General features: G+C 45.7%; 1 pseudogene; it reads left to right on the forward strand.

Annotated features, from left to right (window-relative positions):
• Positions 1-6,544: 6,544 nt before the first annotated feature.
• Positions 6,545-7,407, forward strand: LOC150002496 (histamine N-methyltransferase pseudogene; annotated as a pseudogene).
• The last annotated feature ends 3,708 nt before the right edge of the window (positions 7,408-11,115 follow it).

The raw sequence follows: 11,115 nt of genomic DNA on the forward strand, positions 1-11,115 counted from the left end.
CAGTACCTGAATAGGAATTCCTTTGTTTTAGCAACATATGGGTTTGACCTGTTGTTGCATTTTGATGCTTTATCAGAGAATAGAGTAAATGGCAGAGAAAATCGTTTGAAGTGTATTCACTGCTCAGCGCTCATGTGTACTCAGCAGGACACATGTGCATAATGATCACTCCTTATTCCTAACAGAGCCTCTCCAAACTGGGCAGGGTGCATGTTATTTAAAAATACACTCTCTCCTAAAATTAGCATGGACTATAGGTTACTTTTTGAACACGAGCCTCTGGTAAGTCCTCATGTACACAAAGAATTTCTGCGACTTTTGATGTTCAGCTGCACCAAATGTTAAGAGAACATAGAGCAGCCTAAAAATAAAGTATAAAATAAGATGACTAATTTTATGTGGAGAGGTTTTGCAGATGGAGGAGACTCACTCTGCAAGTTCCTTCGTAAGTAAAAACTATTTGTTATTCTTGGCATTATTCTGAAATCTTACAGCAACAGCTCTAAAATATGCGTTATGGATAACCTCTTAAAGGCAGACTTGCAGATGATTTAAAGTAGAGGGCTTGTGCTCTTTAACACTGGAAAATTAATAGCCACTAATTACGTCTTTTTCTCTCATTGAAAAGCATAAGAAAATGAAGGCATGGGGTCTGGTGCCTAAGAAGGCTGCCCCTGGAGTCTCACTGTCTGAGTTGGAATCTTGGCTCGGCTACTTGCCAGTGACCTTGAGCAAGTTATTTAATCTTCTTGGGCCTGCATTTCCTCATCTGTAAAGTGGGTATAAGTAGTACAACCTACATCACAGGGTTCTTCTGAGGCTTGAACTCGGTAATCCATGACGATTGTTTAGCACCATCTGGTGCATAGTAAGCATACATTAGGGATGAACCACTGCTAGATTCCACATACAAGTGAAATCAAATGGTGTCTGTCTTTGTCTGAGTGGCTTATTTCACTTCTCGTCATGTTTTTCAGATCCATCCATGCTGTCACAAAGGGTGAAATTTTGTTCTTTTTTATGGACAAGTCCATTATGTAAATGACCCATAGCAGCTAGAACTAAGAAGCAAAATAGAGAGGGACTCATAGATACAGAGCAGGCTGACCGCTCTCGGGTAGAGGGAAGGGCTGGGGTGTGGAGGGATCAAGCAGAACATTTCAAAAAAGAGACAGCTCCTGGACGTGAACAACAGTGCGGTGATTTTAGGGGAGAAGGGGGTGAGCGGAGGTGTACAGGGGGATAAATGGTGATGACAAAAATAAGATTAAAAAGTTGTACAGAATTTGGGAAAAAAGTTTAGCTAATATTATTAATAAGTGGGTTATGATCATCCATGCATTTCTATGCTTTTTAATATCATCTTTGTCAAGAGAGGAGAATGACATCTTTCTGTCGCTATTATTTGTGCCATTGTTAAAATAATAAAATCGCGGAATGTTTGAATATAAGGGCTCTTACAGATGGTTAAACCCAGCCCTCTCACTTTATTATTGAGGCAGCCGAGGGATAGAGAGTCAAAGGGACTGGCCTGAAGTAGGACCAGTTTTCCTCTCCGTGTGCACAGAGGGTGTGTCCCCATGTTCGTGTGGATTTGTGAACTAAATCAAATTTGTAGAACTAATTAGTTCTGATTCTCACCCTTGCAGGGGGGGTCAGTCTTTGTCAATGTGGGGTACAGAGGGGAGAGGGACAAAAGATTGGAAGCTCAGATGTTTTTCACCCCAGGGTTGTGTGCCCTGAGCCACCTCCTTGAGAATATGTTGTAGGAAAAGTGGTGGGGCTGTGCATTTATCCATGCTTCTCCTCGTCCAATGGACTCTAGGCAGCTTCGTCAGTTCTTCTGCTGGTACGATCTCATCTCGCTCTGATATCTGATCGAACCGCCTCCCGGGCGATCCTCGGTGGGAGATGTACCAGTCAGAGGCTGCAGACGCTGCTTCAGTTAGGAAAGTGGCTTAAGAGGTGGACAGAGGCAGTTAGAGCGAACTGTGGCTCGGATTCTTCAAACCTCTTGGAGTTAACAACCTGCGTGAGCACCCTGCTGTGAGACAGAGAATTTCGGATGGGACTCTTCAGCCTGGTTATCACCATGTGGAGGGCCTGGGTGAGGGTAGAGACTGGGGAGGGAAGAGGAAGGAGTGATTGCAGTCCTAACCAATGGCTGCTTTGTCTCTCTGCCTTTCCTACGGCTCCTAGGTGGGAAAGAATAGCATAGAGAAGTAAAGGCCACGAGGAAGCTGTGTAAGCGGGAAAGGACGCCATAAACATGCCGGCAAAAGTGTGTGTGTCGCTAGGGTCCCCCCCAACCCAGCTCCCAAGGGACGGGGACAGCTGTCCAGCAAGCCATTATATGGCTGGGCACCCTATCAGTTCAATTAGGATGTAACCAGGGGAGATATTTTATACTAAACCAGATTCTTCCCAGTGGGAAGTATGATGTGAGCTTTAGATCAACAGAGAAAATGGGTTTATTCTGCTGATTTTTATACGATTAAAAGGTACACAAGTCTCAAAAGAAATTTGTTGAGATTTTTCCTTAGCATATTTAAGATGAAAAAATCTCACCATTGTTTCTGGAAATAAAACAGTGTGATCGAGCAGTTGGGGCTTCTTTGGGGATGGTGATTTTGGGGAAAGAAAGGGACGTATTTGGGATATTGGGGATATAGAAGTGTGTCCCCGGGTTGGAGTTAAACCACCTTCTGGGAGTTCTTCACCTAAGGGGCATGGAAGGACTACAGTCCGTACATGGTGGAGCTGCTGATGCTGCTGGTGATGCCGCCGTAATAGCTGGCATTTATCGCTTGTGTCCTGTGTGCCAGGGACTGTGGCTGGTGTTTGCATACATTATATCATTTAAAGTTTATCACCACAGCTTAAAGTGGCCACCGTTATTATCCCCGCAGACGAGGACAGCGAGGCTTAGAGAGGGTAACTGATTTTATCAGGATCCAAAGATAAAAGGCTCATAGGTGCAGTCTAAGAAATTATTCCGGTAAATAGGCGGTGAAGGAGAGTCTTTCAGGCGTGGAGGTCAAGGGAACAGCGACGTTCTCATCATGTAGAGGGCGCGGAGTCTGTGTAAGGGAGAAGGGCATCCCCTGTGGCGTCTGCAGGGCCGCCCAGGAGGACAGAGTGGGTGCAAGGCCGCCCCCCAGGGTGGAGGGGGAGATAGTCCGAGGGGCCGCGGAAACGCGAGGGGGAAGCGCACAGGCTGGGCTGATGGGGAGGGAAGAGGGCAAGCCAGTGAGGGCAGCGCGCACTGCCGCGGGGATGAGCCAGAAGAGAAGAGCGGGCAGCAGCGCCGCACGAAGACGCTCCAGCTGAACAAAGGGGAAGCGATTGCCCCAGAAAGGGCCGGTCCCGGGGGACAGAGGGCATGGAGGGCCCGTCAGCTGCCGTGAGCTGGAAAGACCCAACGCAATGGAAACGATGAATCTGAAGAATGCGCGACGATAACCCCAGAGGTTAGAGTGAAGGTCGAGAGCAGTGGGATACACAGTGGGGTAAACAGAAGAGGCAGGAAGGCTTGGGACCTAAGAAAAGTCACCCCTGTCCGTAAGGCAAGGAGCTCTGGAAGGCAGGATGCCAGTGGAGCCGGCTCCCGGAGGCAGCCTGCGGTGCGGGGCACCAGGCGAAGGGGTGGAAGGAACACAGGGGTTCAACACCGGCGTTCCCGCAAAGCAAGGAAGGAGGTGTGCGGTCTGTGACACGGGCCGGTCGGGGTAGTTGTTGTACCAATTGGACGGGCTGTTGAGGTTGGGGCTCAGTGGGGTTTGTGGGCTTAGGTCGGTGATTGTTCTGAAGGCGCATGACATGCAATCTGGGATGGAGGTCACAGGATAATGAACTTCAACCAAGAGGAAAAAGAATTGTATCTCGGGGGCGGGGGGCGGGGGGGATGATGGAATTGAAGATGAAGAGTGACCGACAGAGGCAAAGTTTTTGTCAGTGCGGGAAAAGAGACAGAATTATTTCTCTCTCCTCTTTCCCCCTCTCTGTACATACCCCCCCCCCCCCAATAATAATAGTTAATGTAGACTGATTATCTGCATGGCTCTGGGAGCCGTCTTCAGAGAGGCACATGCACTGACTCATGTGTCCTTCCCAGCCACCTTTCTTCCTAAGCAGAAGGGCACCGAGGCTGCCCGGGGAGGAGGCGGTAAACAGGTACGAGGACCAGGTATTCTGATTCCAGAGCCTCTGCTCTGCCCCACTGCACTGCTGTGCACTGTTTACAGGCCAGGCTATATTACCAAAGTGACGCGTGCCCCTCAAACCTGAAGATGTATGTATGACAGACATATCAAGTGTGACTGCAAAGTGAGCAAGGGGCCCTTTGGTCCCATCTGCCTTATTCTCGGCTGCATTTGCAGGTGACCGCATTAGTTATCAATAGCTGCACCACAAATTATCCCAAATTAAGAGGCCTAGAGCGGCCAATGTTTATTATTTCAGTTTCTGTGTATTAGGGAGCCAGAACCGGCCGAGCTGGGTGGTCCTGGTTGGGAGTCTCTGCTGAGGTGTTGGTTAAACTGTTGGGGGCTCTGCTGTCCCCTCAAGGCTCCCCTGGGGGAGTGTCTGTTTCCAAGCTCATGCCATTGGCTGCTGGCAGGCTTCGCTACATTTCTAGGAGCTTGTCCATGGTGCCTGACACCTGATGTGGCAGCTGGCTTCTCTGTCCCCAAGATCACTCATGACAGGGCAGCTGGCTTCCACCAGAGCAAGTGATTCACGAGAGTGCCCCAGATGGAGGTGGCAGTCTTTTTATAACCTAACCTTTCTCATCTTTGCCACATTCTTTTCTTTAGAAGTAAGCTGCCAAGTTGCGCCCACACACCAGGGACAGAATTACACAGGGCATGAGTGTCAGGAGGGGGCTCACTGGGGAACGCCTTGGCCACCACCATCTGCGCTTATGCCCTCTTCCTCTCTTTCCCTTGTTCTCTGTCACCAACTCCATGTTCCTGTTTTTCCCTACGTGGATGGTGGCCTTTTAGGTCCCTTTAATAACTTCTCCCTTTGCCGCGTCCTTATATGTCTTGTTTTATTTTACACTGGTGTCCTCCCTGGTCCGTATCCTACATGCCCATGGCTTCAAACATATACTGACTTTTATTTCTCTCTGGCTCTGGCTGTAGCCTTGAGCCTCCACGTGACTCACTAGTTGCTGGACGCGTTAGCCTGTTCCATAGCCCACCTGGCTAAAGAAATGAAAGTCATCACTTCCCTCTACTTTTCTCTGTCTCTGAGGATGACACAGTTGTCCACCAAGCTGCACAAGTCAGAACTCCAAGAGACTCTCCAGAAATGCTTTCCTCTCAGTCACCCTCAATGCCTGGCCAGTGGCTATGATCTGCCTATTCTAATTTCTAATTGTTTCTCGAACCTGTGGCCTCTCGTCCACCTTACAACGGCCTGCCCTCATTAAGGTCCTCATCATCTCTTTCCTAGGTTATGAAAACATTAAAATAGTCTTCTTAGAGGACTTCCTACTTCCAATTCATCTTTCCTCGCACCGATTTTCTCCACAAGGCAAATCTGATCGAGTTCCTCTTCCACCGAAACTTGTGCGCTGGCTTTCTAACCACTACGGAGTGAAATCTGAAAGAGATACTGGTGCGGAGGGACAAGTATGGGCTATGTAGTCTGCGTCAGCTCGGTTCAGTCCTGATTCCGCCACTCGTTAAGTGATTGAAGTTGGATAAACGTACAAAAATTGTTGGAGCTTCAGTTTCTTCATCCATAAAACGAAAATAATGCCCACATTACCAAGTCGTTAGGGTGAAATGAGGTAAAGAAAACTGCTGAGTTTTCCACAAATGTGGGCTGTTGTCCCTAACAGGCTGACTGAATAATTGGCTTTATTTTTGTTTTGCAATTAACACATGTCGTTTCCTAATACATCATTTTGTCTACTCTTCTTTGACTTTGAACATGATTTTTTTTTTTCTGCTTGGAGCAGCCTCTCCTGTCCACTGTCCCACTATTCCCTGGCTTGCCGACTGGCAGACTTTGGCTCCTCCTTCAGCGCTTCACTTCCTCTTCTGCTGGGACCTCGGATGGCTTCCTGCCAATGGAGCCCTCTTGGACCCGCCTCCAGGGGGGCATGTGCCTCCTGGGTGTGGTTGTTCCTTTGCCCCATTAGCTTCACAGTAAATGCTGAAACTGGGAGTGCCTGTCTCTTCCTCATCTGTATCCCAAATGCCTAGTATAGCACCTACTGGACAGAGATAGTAAATCGTTTTGTTCTGTTTTTTTTTTATTTTTTTTAAATAAAACATTTCCTAACATCTGAATAAATACTGCTTTTTTCTTTTAATTTTTAGGTAATGGCCAAATTAATTTGTAGAATCTAGAAAACTTAGGGAAGATCTGTGGTGAAGTAAATTCCCTTTAGAATATATTGAAATGATAAGCTATAAGGCAAAACTCTGCTTACTAAGAATGTGGAAGGGTGCAACAAGCCTTAATTAAGCAAGAGAGAGAGAGACCTTCCCTCACTCCCTGTCTTCCTGAGAAAGCCAAATATAGCATCTCCATGAGGGGCTTGTTTTCTGATCACAGCAGATACGGTGCATCTTTTTTGATGTTTCTCAACAATTCCATGGAACACCGGTGCACACAGGAATTCATGGACAAGAAGCTGCCATGCTTGATAGCAAGGACTGGAGATGAAAAACCAGAAATTAAGAGTCTAAGTATTGGCAGAGGTGTAGGTGAAATTGATCTTCAAGTTTTCTCTAAAGTGCAGTCTCAATACCCAGGAATTCATACCAACAATGAAGTTGTTGAACCAAGTGCTGAGCAATTTGCAAGTACAAAGGGTTTGTAGCCAAGTCACCAAACCTCAAGAATACAGACTTTGCTTGGCATGAGAAGACAGCATCTGAATATCAAAATAGAATAATGGAGAAAAAGAATTCAGAAGTGAGACTTTGTTCATATGATTCAGATGCTGTATTATGTAACAGACATTCCAGCTACCCTGAAAATTTTCCATAGTCTCCTTATCTACTGAGGCTAAGATTCTCATTATTCTTGTGTCAGAAACCAGTGGCTGGGACAAGCTGTGGCAAAGGTAAAGGTCCCACTTACAGTGGACGACCTCTGCCAGAATGTCACATCGAGTGATCGCACCCAGAAGCGGGACAAGTAGGGGTTAAGTATGAGTGCAACAACTTTCTGTCCACCATAGACACATCTGGCTATTTTATTCACGGCAGTGAAAACAGAGACCTGCTTTGGGATTTTGTGACAGAAAACTGTAATGTTAACACAACAGCACCATCTGATCTCAAAGCAGAAATTGTGAGAGATCTGCAAGAACCTGAACTCAGTGTAAAGAAAGACAGAAATGTCTTTTGAAATAATGGTCTGAGTTTCATGATGGTTCAGGCATGAATGTCAATCATGACAGCATATTCAAAAATTATATTTTAAACCACGTTTGTCATTTATTTCTGTATTAAAATTACAAATAAATCTCATAATATAAACAGGGCATCGTCTCATATGTAAAATCTAGAAAATGTCACAACATTCTTGGACTTCCATGTATGATTATATGTGACATTGCTGGCCTTATACCATCTGTTCTTCAGATCAAGAGACCACATGCAGGATAAATATCACTTAAGCTGAAAAAAGGAGACCACCAAGTTTCACTGGTTTATTGACAGTAAAATCCTTTTCATTTGTTGACTGTATTGGAATTTTCTAGAATACCAATAAGGTGTGTACTGTGGATTCATCAAATACTAGTAAAGCATATGCTTATTGATACTTTGTGGGGGGAAAGTAAGAGAGAATGCTTACAAGACATTTATTTGTATAGGAAAATAATTAAAGAATTAGGGCATGAATAACAGGAATCAAAAAAGCCAGGAAGAATTTATATATAGGATAAGTTGATGGAGAAGGAAAAGAAGTCAAGCAATGGCAAATCCGTTTGATTTGCTTGACTGGGGAGGAGACCAAATAGATTGGCTGATGCTGAAAGAGATACTGTGAATAATGGAGAACTTTTAAGAACTGTTTCCAGAGCAGAAAGAGCTTAAAGAAATGAAAGGACGTGAAGAAATGACAGAAGAAAGACCACCTGGCTGCTGTGGCTCAGTGGATTGAGCGTCGGCCTGTGAGCCAAGTGTTGCTGGTTCGATTCCCAGTCAGGGCACATGACTAGGTTGCACGTCAGGTCCCCAGTTGGGGGCGCGAGTGAGAGGCAACCACACAGTGATATTTCTCTCCCTCTCTTTCTCCTTTCTCCTCTCTCTAAGAATAAAATAAAACAAACAAATAAATAAATTATTAAAAAAAAAAAAGAAAAGAAAAGAAAGAAAGACCAAAGAAGGAATGCAGATAACGGGCAAAGGAAACTTCAACCTCCGATGCTGTGTGAGGTGAGGATGGGCTGGACCTTGTCATCCTGGCTCAGGCTTCTGGAGAGGCTCCCGTTCTTTGGGGTTCTCCTGGAGGTCCCACTGTTTTCACTGGTTAAACACTACTTGCTCCCTAAAGGCAAGCCCAGATAGTCTAGGCAAGCAGGGCTGAGTGTGTAAAGGGGTGTGTGTTTTAAAGAAACAGTTCTGCAAAGAACAGTATGATAGGATCTTTTGAAATACTATTTATTCGTATTTTTCTTGTTTGCTTAGTTTGTTTTTTAGATTCAATTTTTTATAAATATGTAAATTTTGCCATTCTATTGTTCATAGTTTTGCTCTTCTTTTTCTTAAACAATTCCCTTTAACAATTCATATGATAATGATTTGGTGATGATGAGCACCTTTAGTTTTTTCTCATCTGGGAATCTCTTTATCTGCTCTTCAATAGTAAATGATAGCTTTACTGGGTAGAACAATCTCGGCTGTAGGTGCCTGCTTTTCATGACTTTGAATATTTCTTGCCAATCCCTTCTAGCCTGCAAAGTTTCTCTTGAGAAACCAGCCGACAGTTTTATGGGAACTCCCCTGTAGGTAACTAACTTCTTTTCTCTTGCTGCTTTTAAGATTGTCTCTTTGTCTTTAACCTTTGGCATTGTAACTATGATATGTCTTGGAATGGGCCTCTTTGCATCCATCTCGTTTGAGACTCTGTACTTCCTGACTTGCATGTCTTACTTCCTTCACCAAATTAGGGAAGTTTTCTTTCAAATAGATTTCCAGTTTCTTGCTCTTTCTCTTCTACTATGGTACCCCTATGATGTGAATATTGAAACACTTGAAGCTGTCCCAGAGGCTGCTTATATTATATTTAGTTTTTTGGATTCTTTTTTCTTTTTGTTCTGATTGGTTGTTTTTTGCTTCCTGGCTGGTTTGGCTCAGTGGATTGAGCATCGGCCTGCGAGCTAAGTGTCGCTGGTTCGATCTTCCAGTCAGGGCACATCAGAGAAGGAAAACTCTGACTCCAAAAAACCTCCGCTGCCTTGCGGCATACCTCTTCAGTGGAAAGGCTAAGGGAGTAAACCCCGACAGAAAATCCGGAGCCGGAGTCCCTACGGCGGTTTGACGTTGTAGTCAACACCGGCAACTCCTGCGGCGCACCTGAAGCCAAGCTGTATTGACTCCGTCTTTCCCTTGGACCCTTCAGCTGCGAAGAGAGTGGGGGTCTGCTGCATGGGCAACAGCAGACCCTCCATATCACCCTGCCCAGGCTCTGTAGCTTCAGCTTCACTGGAGAGGACACTCCAGCGTCATCGCAAGATGTCGATTCAACACGGGAGGAGACAGATACCGTGTCACTCCCGAGTCGGACTGCACAGCCATTCTCGGCGGTGCAGATAGACTCTTAAGAAGCTACACCATCGTCTCTCGAGACGGACGGCTGCCGATAGATATTTATTCGTAGCTCAAAATTAGCATTGTGATCAAGCAAGGCCTCAGGATGGCCAACAATTCTAACTTAGGTGGTTTCTTTCTGCATTTTTGAAGCCTGGGTGAACAAATGTTCCAAGTTCTTCATGGCACAAGGGAGAGAAACGAGATGGCCAGCATAGAAAGGGGGAGCAGGCAGGTACTGAAACCTGATTTCACTGGCCTTTCGAATGCTGATTACCGAATCCGTGGGAGAGTTCAGCCTCCTGGAAGGCTCGGCAATACCAAAGTGTTAGACAGGTTCCCAGGCTCTTCTGCAGATCCTTGTGTGGCACAAGACAGATGACTGGTGTTGGTCTCAGGGAAGAAACAGGGAGCAGTGCCAAAGGAGGAAATTTTATTAGGTTTAGACTGAGAGCAACCTTGGGGTCCAGTGAACACAGTGATTTTTCTCTGAGAGTTTTGAGAGCTGCAGGTGCCAGCCAAGTTACTGTCATGTGTGACGAGTCTCCACACAAGTGGCAGGTGTCCATTACTACTCTCAGTGGCGGGGAGGAAACAGTTGCAGGGATAAGAGACATGCCACAGCCCTTGTCACAGGGTGACTTTTAGAATTCTTCTTCAGGGACAAAACACCAGGGAGAGACCAGCTACCTTATTTAAGGCTGATAGATTGTAAAGATGGAGGAGAAATAGGAGGCAGCCCAAATCCCACATTAGCAGATGCAGACAATATCCCACCGGTAATGAGAAAAAAAAGGAGCCAGTATTTGAAATATAAGAATTATATCAGGAAAACTGACTGTGCCATCCTCAAACAAAGGGGAAAATCCTAAAAATGTAAGAAAATGGAAAATATTGAAAATGCACTCAGTGAGGACAAGGACAGGAAGAGTTTGGTCAGGTGGTTTAGAGTGACAAAAGCAAAATGAAACAGAAATGGAGTTAAATGTGGGACCATACACATCAGACATTCACAAGCTGTCATTAGACAGCACCGGTTAAATTTTGTTTGGTGAACATTGTGTGTTGAGCTAATGGAAAATCTGGTCAAGTTCAATGACATCTTGCTACAGGCTGTAAGTAACCATGTGCTGCAACTGGATTTTGTGGGATTCCCGGCGAGGAGAGTGGAATGTGATAACTGGGGGCCAGCTTCTTGTTGCCCCTGCCTGGCAGAAAGGAGCGTCTGCAGGAGAACTAACGTCCTGAGGAGCGGGAGGAGACAGGCAGCCAGACTAGAGAGGGACGTGGTGAGGGAGATGATGGACTGGGGAGATAAAGGCTGAATGTTTTGCAG

Source organism: Furipterus horrens, unplaced genomic scaffold (genome assembly GCF_987537825.1).
Source record: "Furipterus horrens unplaced genomic scaffold, mFurHor1.1.pri manual_scaffold_8, whole genome shotgun sequence".
NCBI lineage: Eukaryota > Metazoa > Chordata > Mammalia > Chiroptera > Furipteridae > Furipterus > Furipterus horrens.